The following is a 13,760-nucleotide window of genomic DNA, read 5'->3' as shown; positions in this document are numbered from 1 at the left end:
TAACCGCATTTCTAGAGGTTTTGCAGGAGGAAGAGCCACAAACTCGGCAAGGAAGCGTTCGTACCGAGCTATGCTATCGGTGGAAAGCAACCTCGGCAACAACCAAGCGCCCTCACATTTTCCTCAAATGACATTTCAGGCTTCTGACTTCAATGCAAATATCACAAATCTAGATGACCCAATCGTCATCTCCATCTAAATAGGGGACCTTTTGGTACGAAAAGTACTACTGGACCTTGGAAGCAGCGCCAATGTTCTTTTCTATTCTACATTTCAGAAAATGAAGCTGAGCAACAACATACTTCAACCTTCCGCTGGAGATTTAGTCGGATTCTCAAGGGAACGAGTCCCGGTATTGGGCTCTGTGTGGTTACAAACCACACTGGGTGAGCATCCGCTATCAAAAACTTCAATTGTTCAATATTTAATTGTCGACTGCTTTAGCCCTAATAATTTAATACTCGGCCGACCCTTTTTATAACGGTTTGCCGCTATAGTATCTACAATTCATCTTTGCGTTAAGTTTCCTGTGCAGGATGACCTCATTGCGACTATTCACAGCGACAATCATGAAGCTCGCCAGTGTTATAACATCAGCTTGAAAAAGCCTGGCCAAGCTATGGGTCCACAAGTAAATAGCGTTTGCAATTCTGCCAACCTCCCAACCCTTGCCGACCTTAACCCAAGGGCCGATGACTTCAAAAGACCAACCCCAACAGAGGATTTATAAAAGGTTTATTTTAACAATGACCCTAACAAATTTACTTATGTAGGAACCACACTTAGGCCAGAAGAGAAAGCTTTATTTCAGGAGTTTCTACAACAACATGCCGATCCCTTCGCTTGGACTCTTGCCGACATGCCCGGCATTAGTCCCTCAGTTATCTCACACAAGTTGGCACTAGATCCATGACGAACGGGTTTCTGTCAGTAAAGAAATTCACAAATAAAGTCTCATTGTAAGTATAGTTTCTAAACCAACAGAGAATCCTTTCGTACAAAAACTTTGGTTGTCACAAGTAACAAAACCCAATAAAATTTATAACCGAAGTATTTAAACCTTGGGTCGTCTCTCAAGGAATTGCAAGGAGGTGTAGTTATTATTGGTTATGAATTTTCTGAGAAATTTTAAGAGTTGAATAACAGAAAAGTAAAGGATTGTGAATTAAGGCAATATAAATTAAAAAAGATTTATATAATTAAATAAAAAGCCTTGACCGGGGGAAGATTAATTGGAAGTTCTATCCTTGTTGGATTTTCTCAAGTGTGGTATCAAAAGGTTGTTGTTTTCACTTAGTTAACCCTTACTAAATAAAGGAAAGTTAAGTGATTGAGCTAACTCTTATTCGCAAATCCTAGTCCTCTCCCTTGGGAAGGTCTAGCGTTAGTAAATAGAGAATTAGCCAACAACTTCTAATTTAACTAATCACTTGAGCATTCTAACTCAAGTGTCTCCTCTTAATCAACCCCCATGTCAAGTTGGGAGTCTACTCTGTCATCATGCATACCATTTTCGTTGTTGGGAGTTTGGAATAGAAAAGAGACATGATAATGGAAATAAAATTGAAAGTAATTAAATAAATAATAAAATTGAGAAGAAACAAATTAAATTAGAAGAAAAATCAAATTAAAGGAACATTGAACCTAGAATGAAGAATAGATAAACCTAAAACTAAGAGAAATCCTAAATCCTAAATCCTAAGAGAGAGGAGAGAGCCTCTCTCTCTAGAAAACTACATCTAAAACCTAAAATTGTGAATTATGGAGTTGTGTGAATAAATGAATGGATTCTCCCACTTTATAGCCTCTAATCTGTGTTTTCTGAGCCAAAAATTGGATAAAAAACAGCCCATAAATCGCCCCCAGCGATTTCTGATACGTCCAGTACGCGGCAAAGTCACGCGTACGCGTCGTTCACGCGTACGCGTGGATTGAATTTTCTCCAGGTCACGCGTACGCGTGATCCACGCATGCGCGTCACCTATCTTCGAAGAAGCTTTGGGAAATTATATATCGTTGCGAAACCCCAAATGTTAGCTTTCCAACGCAACTAAAACCGCCTCATTTGGACCTTTGTAGCTCAAGTTATGGTCGATTTAGTACCAGGAGGTCAGGCTGGACAGCTTTAGCAATTCCTTCAACTTCTTGTATTCTTTCCACTTCTGGATGCCTCCCTTCCATCCTCTAAGCCATTCCTGCCCTTTAATCCCTGAAAACACTTAACACACATATCACGGCATCGAATGGTAATAAAAGAGGATTAAGATTAGCTAAATTAAGACCAAAGAAACATGTTTTCAATCATAGCACAAAATCAAGAAGGAAAATGTAAAACATGCAATTACATGAAAAAATGTGAGTATAGTGGATAAAATCCACTCAATTAAGCACAAGATGTACCACGAAATAGTGGTGCATCAAATCTCTCCACACTTAAACATTAGCATGTCCTCATGCTAAGCTCAAGAGGAACTATAAGAGTGAAGAGGAATGGTAGAAAGTATGTAATGCAACCTATTTATACAGATGCAACTATATGCAAAATGCTTTTACCTACTTGGTTTAAAAGTAACTAAATTCTCCAAGAATAAATATGCACTGGATCTCACTAATTCAAATCACAAAATAAAGTACAAGTGAACTTGCAAGAAGAAAATAGCTCATGAAAGCCGGGAACAAAGAATCGAGCATCGAACCCTCACTGGAAGTGTATACACTCTAATCGCTCAGGTGTTTAAAGTTCGACTCTCTCAATTCTCAACTAACCTTGCTTTCTAAAGCTTGATTTTCCTCTACCAATCAACACAAATTTGATGCACAAATACACATATCAAGAGGTCTTTTAAGGGTTGTAATGGGGTTAGGTTAAAAGGTAGGATTGTATTTGGTCAAATGGACTAAAATCTGAATCCTTAATTAACCTAAACTTTCTACCTAACTTAAGACAATCCATGTAATCACAATACAAAACCTAACTGTCCATTAACCATATTTTGCACATATTCATGCATCCTGATTTGAGTATAGTACATATGCATTGCTATCACCATTTACTTTGGGAAATTTTGTCCCCTTTTATTATTTGCTCTTTTTTCTTTTCTTTTTCTCCTTTATTTTTTTCCTTTTTTTTTCCTTCTTTTTTTTTCTTTTTATTTTATTTTATTTTATTTTTTTAATTTTCTCAATGCATATGATTAAATTATTGAATGCATGAACATGTCCTAAACATTTCTTTCATATTCTCATAAAGATATACAACGCCCAATTCTTAAACCAAACGTTTCCAAACCCAACATCCCCACACTTAAATCATGAACACTCTTACTAGTCTAAGCTAACCAAGGATTCAAATTAAGGACATTATTGTTTTCTGCTTAGAGTTAGTGATGAGCTAAAGTAAAAAATAAAGGGGTAAAATAGGCTCAAAATTGGTTTGCAAGGGATAATGAAAGGTAAGGCCATATGGGTATGTAAGCTTAGTGAAATAAGGCCTCAATCATATAAGTACATGCATACATCAAATAATGGAAATATATAATTAAGCAAGACAAAGATCACAATTTTAGAGAGAACAACCCACACCAAAAATAAAATATTGGTTGATAGAATGCAACCAATTCAAATAGGCTCAAAATCTCACAGGTTTTGTGTGTTCGAGCTCTAAACCATGTTCTAGTATAATATTCCTTCAAATAAGTTTATCAAAAATTTTAAATCAAATTAGTGAAATGTTATAAAAAGTTTTTTGAAAAAGAAAATATTACTTCAACCAAGTAGTGGTAAAATATGCACAAAATCAAGCAAACATGCAATCAAACATGCAAATGCAACAATGAACTAACAAAGAAAATTAAACATTGGTGCTGAAAAGAAGGTAACTAACCCACGGAAGTCGGTATCAACCTCCCCACACTTAAAGATTGCACCGTCCTCGGTGCATGCTAAGATGTGCAAGTGGACGGGTTGCTCCAACTGACACTTTTCTCCATAGATTGTGTAGATGGACTTCTTTGTCGTCCCTATTGAAAAGCTTCTCATTTCCCTTCTCGGTGGCCATCCTGAAAGAAGAGGAAAGAGAAGAAAAGTAACCCAGAAATAAAGATAAGAAAAAAAATAAAGTATGGGTGGGTTAATGCCGAATAATGAGGGTCTCAATTATATGGTAGCTACAACATGCAAGTGAGAAAAAAGTAGAAGCAAATGGCATATCAATAGTGTAAAAGTTGCAACAATGGGAGAGAGTGTGGGTAATGCAAGATAATATAAATTCATGTCAATGCAAAAGGGATATATGTATCATAAAAGATTGGCATTGACAGATAAATAATATCATCCAATAGTGTAAAACAAGTCACTAAGCACCAAAAGAAAGCAAGAGAAATGCAATAGTGGAATAAGGACATTTAATACCAATAGAAAAATAATAAACACAGAAAAAAAACAAAAACATGCATACAGTTAAAATGCAATGAATGAAAGAGTGTAAATGTAATGAGGAAAAAAAATGAGAATGAAGAGGGAGGAAATGAAAGTAGGAAAGGAGGAGGAAAGAATGAGAAATGAGAGAGAAAAAGAGAAGAATGGAATCTGTGAAGCGATGCGTAAGCATCGCCCATGCGTACGCGTGGGTGTGCAAAAGAAGAGGCAACGTGTAAGCGTCGTCCACGCTTACGCGTGGCTGAGCAAGAATCCTAGTGACACGTAAGCGTCGGTCACGCGTACGCGTGACCACTGGTTGTGCTAAACGCATAATACCAACACCAAGGCAGCACAACTCTCGGCCAAATTACCCATTGACGCCGATCTGGCAATCCACGCGTACGCGTCGCTGATGCTTACGCGTGGGGAGACTAAAATACGGGTGACGCGCACGCGTCATCCATGCGTACGCGTGGGTTGGCTCGTTGGTGCACGAAGTTGTAATCTCAGGTAACGGCGCCAAAAACTCTGTACGCACGTCTTAATAAATTGTTTTTCATTCACAACTTCGATACAACTAACCAGCAAGTGCACTGGGTGGTCCAAGTAATAAACCTTACGTGAGTAAGGGTCGACCCCACGGAGATTGTTGGTATGAAGCAAGCTATGGTCATCTTGTAAATCTCTGTCAGTCGGATAATAATTGATTATGGAGTTTTCAAAAATAATTAATTAATAGGCAGAAAATAAAGATAGAAATACTTATGTATATCATTTGTGAGAATTTCAGATAAAGGTATAGAGATGCTTTCGTCCCTCTGAACTTCTGCTTTCCTGCTGTCTTCATCCAATCAGTCCTACTCCTTTCTATGGCTGGCTTTATGTAAGGACATCACCATTGTCAATGGCTACTTTTCATCCTCTCTGGAAAATGGTCCAATGCGCTGTCACTGCATGGCTAATCATCTGGAGGCATCACCGTGGTCAATGGCTGCATCCTATCCTCTTGTGAAAATGGTCCAAATGCTCTGTCACAGCACGGCTAATCATCTGAGGTTCTCGATCATACTGGAATAGGATTCACCCTCCTTTTGCGTCTGTCACTACGCCCAGCACTCGCGAGTTTGAAGTTCGTCACAGTCATTCAATCCCAGAGTCCTACTCGGAATACCACAGACAAGGTTTAGACTTCCCGGACTCTCATGAATGCCGCCATCAATCTAGCTTATACCACGAAGATTCTGATTAAGAGATCCAAGAGATAATCATCCAATCTAAGGTGGAACGGAAGTGGTTGTCAGGCATGCATTCGTGGGGGAATGATGATGATTGTAACGTTCATCACATTCATGTTGAAGTGCGAATGAATATCTTAGAAGCGGAATAAGTTGAATTGAATAGAAAAACAGTAGTACTTTGTATTAATTCATGAGGAACAGCAGAGCTCCACACCTTAATCTATGGAGTGCAGAAACTCTACCGTTTGAAAATACATAAGTGAAAGGTTCAGGCATGGCTGAATGGCCAGCGCCCATGATCTAAGAACCAGACATCCCAAGATGATCAAAAAAGATGAAAATACAATAGTAAAAAGTCCTATTTATACTAAACTAGTTACTAAGGTTTACAGAAGTAAGTAATTGATGCATAAATCCACTTCCGGGGCCCACTTGGTGTGTTCTTGGGCTGAGCTTGAAGTTTACACGTGGAGAGGTCATTCTTGGAGTTGAACGCCAGTTTGTAACGTATTTCTGGCGTTCAACTCTGGCTTGTAACGTGTCTCTGGCGTTTAACTCCAGACAGCAGCGTAGAGCTGGCGTTCAACGCCCTTTTACATCGTCTAAACTCGGCCAAAGTATAGACTATTATATATTGCTGGAAAGCCCTGGATGTATACTTTCCAACGCAATTGGAAGCGCGCCATTTTGAGTTCTGTAGCTCCAGAAAATCCACTTTGAGTGCAGGGAGGTCAAAATCCAACAGCATCAGCAGTCCTTCTTCAACCTCTGAATCTGATTTTTGCTCAAGTCCCTCAATTTCAGCCAGAAAATATCTGAAATCACAGAAAAACACACAAACTCATAGTAAAGTCCAGAAATGTGAATTTAACATAAAAACTAATAAAAACATCCCTAAAAGTAACTAGATCCTACTAAAAACATACTAAAAACAATGCCAAAAAGTGTATAAATTATCCGCTCATCACAACACCAAACTTAAATTGTTGCTTGTCCCCAAGCAACTAAAAATCAAATAGGATAAAAAGAAGAGAATATACTATAAATTTCAAACTATCAATGAAATATAGCTCCAGTCAGATGAGCGGGACTTGTAGCTTTTTGCCCCTTGAATAGTTTTGGCATCTCACTTTTTCCATTGAAGTTCAGAATGATTAGCATCTATAGGAACTCAGAGTTCAGATAGTGTTATTGATTCTCCTAGTTCAATATGTTGATTCTTGAACACAGCTATTTTATGAGTCTTGGCCGTGGCCCTAAGCACTTTGTTTTCCAGTATTACCACCGGATACATAAATGCCACAGACACATAATTGGGTGAACCTTTTCAGATTATGACTCAGCTTTGCTAAAGTCCCCAATTAGAGGTGTCCAAGGTTCTTAAGCACACTCTTCTTTTGCTTTGGACCTTGACTTTAACCGCTCAGTCTCAAGTTTTTACTTGACACCTTCATGCCACAAGCACATGGTTAGGGACAACTTGGTTTAGCCGCTTAGGCCAGGATTTTATTCCTTTAGGCCCTCCTATCCACTGATGCTCAAAGCCTTGGGATCCTTTTTATTTACCCTTGCCTTTTGGTTTTAAGGGTTATTGGCTTTTTGCTCTTGCTTTTTGGTTTTAAGAGCTTTGGCTTTTTCTGCTTGCTTTTTCTCTCTCTTTTTTTTTTCGCTATTTTTTTTTCTTCTGCAAGCTTTGTTCTTTGCTGCTTTTTCTTGCTTCAAGAATTATTTTTATGATTTTTCAGATTATCAAATAACATGTCTCCTTGTCATCATTCTTTCAAGAGCCAACATATTTAACATTCTTAAACAACAACTTCAAAAGACATATGCACTGTTCAAGCATTCATTCAGAAAACAAGAAGCATTGTCACCACATCAATATAACTAAACTAAGTTCAAGGATAAATTCGAAACTCATGTACTTCTTGTTCTTTTGAATTAAAACATTTTTCATCCAAGAGAGGTGATGGATTCATAGGACATTCATAACTTTAAGACAAAGTTACTAAATACTAATGATCATGTAATAAGACACAAACATGGATAAGCACTTAACATAAAGAAAACGAAAAACAGAGAATGTAAGAACAAAGAATGAATCCACCTTAGTGATAGTGGCATTTCCTTCTTGAGGAACCAATGATGTCCTTGAGCTCTTCTATGTCTCTTCCTTGTCTTTGTTGCTCCTCCCTCATTGCTTTTTGATCTTCTCTAATTTCATGAAGGATGATGGAGTGCTCTTGATGTTCCACCCTTAATTGTCCCATGTTGGAACTTAATTCTCCTAGGGAGGTGTTGATTTGCTCCCAATAGTTTTGTGGAGGAAAATGCATTTGAGGTATCTCCGGGATCTCATGGTGATGAGCTTCATGCGTCTCTTGAGCTCCATGAATGGGCTCTCTTGTTTGCTCCATCCTTTTCTTAGTGATGGGCTTCTCTTCCTCAATGGGAATGTCTCCTTCTATGTCAATCCCAGCCGAATTGCATAGATGGCAAATGAGGTGAGGAAAAGCTAACCTTGCCATAGTGGAGGACTTGTCAGCCACCTTGTAGAATTCTTGAGGTATAATCTCATGAACCTCCACCTCTTCTCCAATTATGATGCTATGGATCATGATGGCCCGGTCTATAGTAACTTCAGACTGGTTGCTAGCAGGAATGATTGAGCGTTGAATGAACTCCAACCATCCTCTAGCTACAGGCTTAAGGTCCAGTCTTCTCAGTTGAACCGGTTTGCCTTTTGAGTCAATCTTCCATTGAGCTCCTTCCACACATATGTCCATGAGGACTTGGTCCAACCTTTGATCAAAGTTGACTCTCCTTGTGTAGGGGCGTGCGTTCTCTTCCATCATTGGCAAGTTGAACGCCAACCTTACATTTTCCGGACTAAAATCTAAGTATTTTCCCCGAACCATTGTAATATAATTCTTTGGATTCGGGTTCTTACTTTGATCATGGTTCTTATTGATCCATGCATTGGCATAGAAATCTTGAACCATTAGGAGGCCAACTTGTTGGATGGGGTTTGTTAGAACTTCCCAACCTCTTCTATGGATCTCATGTCGGATCTCCGGATACTCATTTCTCTTGAGTTTGAAAGGGACCTTGGGGATCACCTTCTTCTTGGCCACAACATCATAGAAGTGGTCTTGATGAGCTTTGGAGATGAATCTTTCCATCTTTCATGACTCGGAGGTGGAAGCTTTTGTCTTCCCTTTCCCTTTTCTAGAGGATTCTCCGGTCTTGGGTGCCATCAATGGTAATGGAAAAACAAAAAGCTTATGCTTTTACCACACCAAACTTAGAATATTGCTCGCCCTCGAGTAAGAGAAGAAAGAATAGATGAAGAAGAAGAAGAAAATACGGAGGATAGGAGGGAGAGGTGTATTCGGCCAAGAAGGGGAAGAGAGGGTTGTGTTGTGTGAAAATGAAGAAGAATGGAGGGCTTTATATAGGGAAGGGAGAGGGGGTTAAGGTTCGGCCATATGGGTGGGTTTGGGTGGGAAATTGATTTTGAATTTTGAAGGTAGGTGGAGTTTATGAGGTAGGTTTATGGGGAAGAGTGGATGATGTGAGTGGTGATAGGGAAGAGAGATTGAGGTGATTGGTGAAGAGTTTTGGGGAAGAGTGTTTATTGGGAAGAGAGGATGAACATTGAGAAGAGGGAAGAGAGTGAGTGGTGGTAGGTGGGGATCCTGTGGGGTCCACAGATCCTGAGGTGTCAAAGATTTGCATCCCTGCACCCATTAGGCATGTAAAATGCCTTTGCATACAATTCTGGCGTTTAAACGCCGAACTGATGCTTGTTCTGGGCGTTCAACGCCCAGATGCAGCATATTTCTGGCGTTGAACGCCAGCCAGATGCTTGTTTCTGGCGTTCAGCGCCAGCTCTTCTTCACTGTGCATTTCTGGCGTCTGAACGCCAGGATGCTGCTTGTTTCTGGCATTCAACGCCAGAAACATGCTCTGTTCTGGCGTTGAACGCCAGACAGATGCTCCTTACTGGCGTTTAAACGCCAGTGAGATCCTCCTCCAGGGTGTGATTTTTCTTCTGCTGTTTTTGATTCCGTTTTCAATTTTTATATTTATTTTGTGACTCCACATGATCATGAACCTAATAAAACATGAAATAACAATAAAAATAAAATTAGATAAATAAAAATTGGGTTGCCTCCCAACAATCGCTTCTTTAATGTCAATAGCTTGACAGTGGGCTCTCATGGAGCCTCACAGATGTTCAGAGTATTGTTGAGACTCCCCAACACCAAACTTAGAGTTTGGTTGTGGCCTCCCAACACCAAACTTAGAGTTTGACTGTGGGGCTCTGGTTGACTCTGTTTTGAGAGAAGCTTACTGTGCCTCTTTTCCATGTTTACAGAAGGATGTCCTTGAGTTTTAAACTCAAGGGAGTCCTCATTCAATTGAAGGACTAGTTCACCTCTGTTAACATCAATCACAGCTCTTGCTGTGGCTAGGAAGGGTCTTCCAAGGATGATGGATTTATCCTCATCCTTCCCAGTATCTAGGATTATGAAATCAGCAGGGATGTAAAGGCCTTCAACCTTTACTAACATGTCCTCTACTTGTCCATAAGCCTGTTTTCTGGAATTGTCTGCCATCTCTAATGATATTTTAGCAGCTTGTACCTCAAAGATTCCCAGTTTCTCCATTACAGAGAGTGGCATGAGGTTTATTCCTGACCCCAGGTCACATAGAGCCTTCTCAAAGGTCATGGTGTCTATGGTACAAAGTATTAGGAACTTTCCATGATCCTGTTTCTTCTGAGGCAATCTCAGTTGATCCAATGCATTTAGTTCATTGGTGAACAGGGGAGGTTCATCTCCCCAAGTCTCATTACCAAATAAATTGGCATTCAGCTTCATGATTGCACCAAGGAACTTGGCAACTTGCTCTTCAGTAACATCCTCATTCTCTTCAGAAGAGGAATACTCATCAGAGCTCATGAATGGCATAAGGAGGTTCAATGGAATCTCTATGGTCTCTAGATGAGCCTCAGAGTCCTTTGGTTCCTCAGAGGGAAACTCCTTATTGATCACTGGACGTCCCAGGAGGTCTTCTTCCTTGGGATTCACGTCCTTCTCCTCTCTTGTGGGTTCGGCCATGATGGTCAATTCAATGGCCTTGCACTCTCCTTTTGGATTTTCTTCTGTATTGCTTGGGAGAGTACTAGGAGGGATTTCAGTGACCCTTTTACTCAGCTGGCCCACTTGTGCCTCCAAATTTCTAATGGAGGACCTTGTTTCATTCATGAAACTTACAGTGACCTTAGATAGATCAGAGACTAAGTTTGCTAAATTAGAGGTATTTTGTTCAGAGTTCTCTGTCTGTTGCTGAGTGGATGATGGAAAAAGTTAACTATTGTTAAACCTATTTCTTCCACCATTATTAAAGCTTTGTTGAGGCTTTTGATCCTTCCATGAGAGATTTGGGTGATTTCTCCATGAGGGATTATAGGTGTTTCCATATGGTTCACCCATGTAATTTACCTCTGCTATTGCAGGATTCTCAGGATCATAAGCTTCTTCTTCAGAAGATGTCTCTTGAGTACTGTTGGATGCAGCTTGCATTCCATTCAGACTCTGAGAAATCATATTGACTTGCTGAGTCAATATTTTATTCTGAGCCAATATGGCATTCAGAGTATTAATTTCAAGAACTCCCTTCTTCTGAGGCATCCCATTACTCACAGGATTCCTCTCAGAAGTGTACATGAACTGGTTATTAGCAACCATGTCAATGAGTTCTTGAGCTTCTGCAGGCATTTTCTTTAGGTGAATGGATCCACCTGCAGAAGTATCCAATGACATCTTAGCTAATTCAGACAGACCATCATAGAATATATCCAGGATGGTCCATTCTGAAAGCATGTCAGAAGGACACTTTTTGGTCAGTTGCTTGTATCTCTCCCAAGCTTCATAGAAGGATTCACCTTCCTTCTGTCTGAAGGTTTGAACATCCACTCTAAGCTTGCTCAGCTTTTGAGGAGGAAAGAACTTGGCTAAGAAAGCCGTGACCAGCTTATCCCAAGAGTTCAGGCTATCTTTGGGTTGAGAGTCTAACCACACTCTAGCTCTGTCTCTTACAGCAAAAGGGAAAAGCATGAGCCTGTAGACTTCAGGATCTACTCCATTAGTCTTAACAGTATCACAGATCTGCAAGAATTCAGTTAAGAACTGAAAAGGATCTTCAGATGGAAGTCCATGAAACTTGCAGTTTTGTTGCATCAGAGAAACTAATTGAGGTTTCAGCTCAAAATTGTTTGCTCCAATGGTAGGGATGGAGATGCTTCTTCCATGTAAATTGGAATTAGGTGCAGTAAAGTCACCGAGCATCCTCCTTGCATTATTATTATTTTCGGCTGCCATCTCCTCTTCCTGTTCGAAAATTTCTGACAGGTGCTTGCTGGATTGTTGTAATTTAGCTTCTCTTAGTTTCCTCTTCAGAGTCCTTTCAGGTTCTGGATCTGCTTCAACAAGAATATTCTTGTCCTTGCTCCTGCTCATATGAAAAAGAGGGCACAGAAAAATAATAATAATAGGGATCCTTTTTACCACAGTATAGAGGTCCCTGTGTGAGTAGAAGAAAAGAAGAAGAAAAGAATGTAATGTAAAGAAAGAAACACAAGGGTGGGGAGAGCAGAGATGTGAGATGAAGAGAAGTGTTAGTAGATGAATAAATAAATAGAAGGAGATGAGAGAGAAGGATTTTCGAAAATAGTTTTTGAAAAAGGTTAGTAATTTTCGAAAATTAGGAATAAAATTAAAATAAAAAATTAAAATAATTAGTTAATTAAAAAGAATTTTTGAAAAAGAGGAAGATATTTTTGAAAATTAGAGAGAGAGAGTTAGTTAGGTAGTTTTGAAAGAGATAGGAAACAAACAAAAAGTTAGTTAGTTAGTTGAAACAAATTTGGAAATCAATTTTGAAAAGATAAGAAGATAAGAAGTTAGAAAAGATATTTGAAAATCAAATTTTTGAAAAAGATAAGATTTTTAAGAAGATATGATTAGAATTAGTTTTGAAAAAGATTGGATTTTTAAAATCACAATTAATGACTTGATTCACAAGAAATCACAAGATATTATTCTAGAACTTAAAGTTTGAATCTTTCTTAACAAGCAAGTAACAAACTTGAAATTTTTGAATCAAAACATTAATTGATGATGTTATTTTCGAAAATTATGTGATAAAGATAAGAGAAAGATTTTTAAAAAATATTTTTAAAATTTTCGAAAATAACTAAGAAAAATGAAAAAGATTTGATTTTTGAAAAAGATTTTGAAAAGATAAGATTTTAAAATTGAAAATTTGATTTGACTCATAAAAACAACTAGATTTTAAAATTTTTTGAAAAAGTCAATCTAAATTTTCGAAATTTTAAGAGAGAAAAAGGGGAAGATATATTTTTTTTTATTTTTGAATTTTTAATGATGAGAGAGAAAAACATGAAAATGATGCAATGCATGAAAATTTTGGATCAAAACAATGAATGCATGCAAGAATGCTATGAATGTCAAGATGAACACCAAGAACACTTTGAAGATCATGATGAACACCAAGAACATATTTTTGAAAAATTTTCAAAGCAAAGAAAACATGCAAGACACCAAACTTAGAAATCTTTCATGTTCAGACACTATGAATGCAAAAATGCACATGAAAAACAAGAAAAGACACAAAACAAGAAAACATCAAGATCAAACAAGAAGACTTACCAAGAACAACTTGAAGAACATGAAGAACACTATGAATGCATGAATTTTCGAAAAATGCATAGAATTTTTAGAAAAATGCAGTTGACACCAAACTTGAAATTGACTCAAGACTCAAACAAGAAACACAAAATATTTTTGATTTTTTTTTTGATTTTGTGATTTTTTTGTATTTTTATTTTATATTTTTCAAAAATTAGTGTGAAAAAGGAAAAATAAGGATTTCAAAATTTTTAACATGAATTCCAGGAATTTTGCACTCTTATTCTAAATCTCCAATCTGAGGGTTAGACATGGCTTAATAGCCAGTCAAGCTTTAGCATGTAAATCTTTTGGATCTGGAACAGCAGCAGGTGGATTAGCAACA

At 38.2% G+C, this 13,760-nt stretch overlaps 1 non-coding gene across 1 annotated transcript; it reads left to right on the top strand.

The window, feature by feature from the left end:
• Positions 1-11,542: 11,542 nt before the first annotated feature.
• Positions 11,543-11,650, top strand: LOC148550818 (small nucleolar RNA R71). The gene has a single exon (XR_015892881.1). It is a non-coding gene; the product is annotated as a small nucleolar RNA R71 (small nucleolar RNA).
• The last annotated feature ends 2,110 nt before the right edge of the window (positions 11,651-13,760 follow it).

The sequence above is a fragment of the Arachis ipaensis genome, chromosome B7 (genome assembly GCF_059453495.1).
Source record: "Arachis ipaensis isolate K30076 ecotype BB chromosome B7, ASM5945349v1, whole genome shotgun sequence".
Taxonomy (NCBI): domain Eukaryota; kingdom Viridiplantae; phylum Streptophyta; class Magnoliopsida; order Fabales; family Fabaceae; genus Arachis; species Arachis ipaensis.
This window is presented reverse-complemented; position numbering and strand designations above follow the sequence as displayed.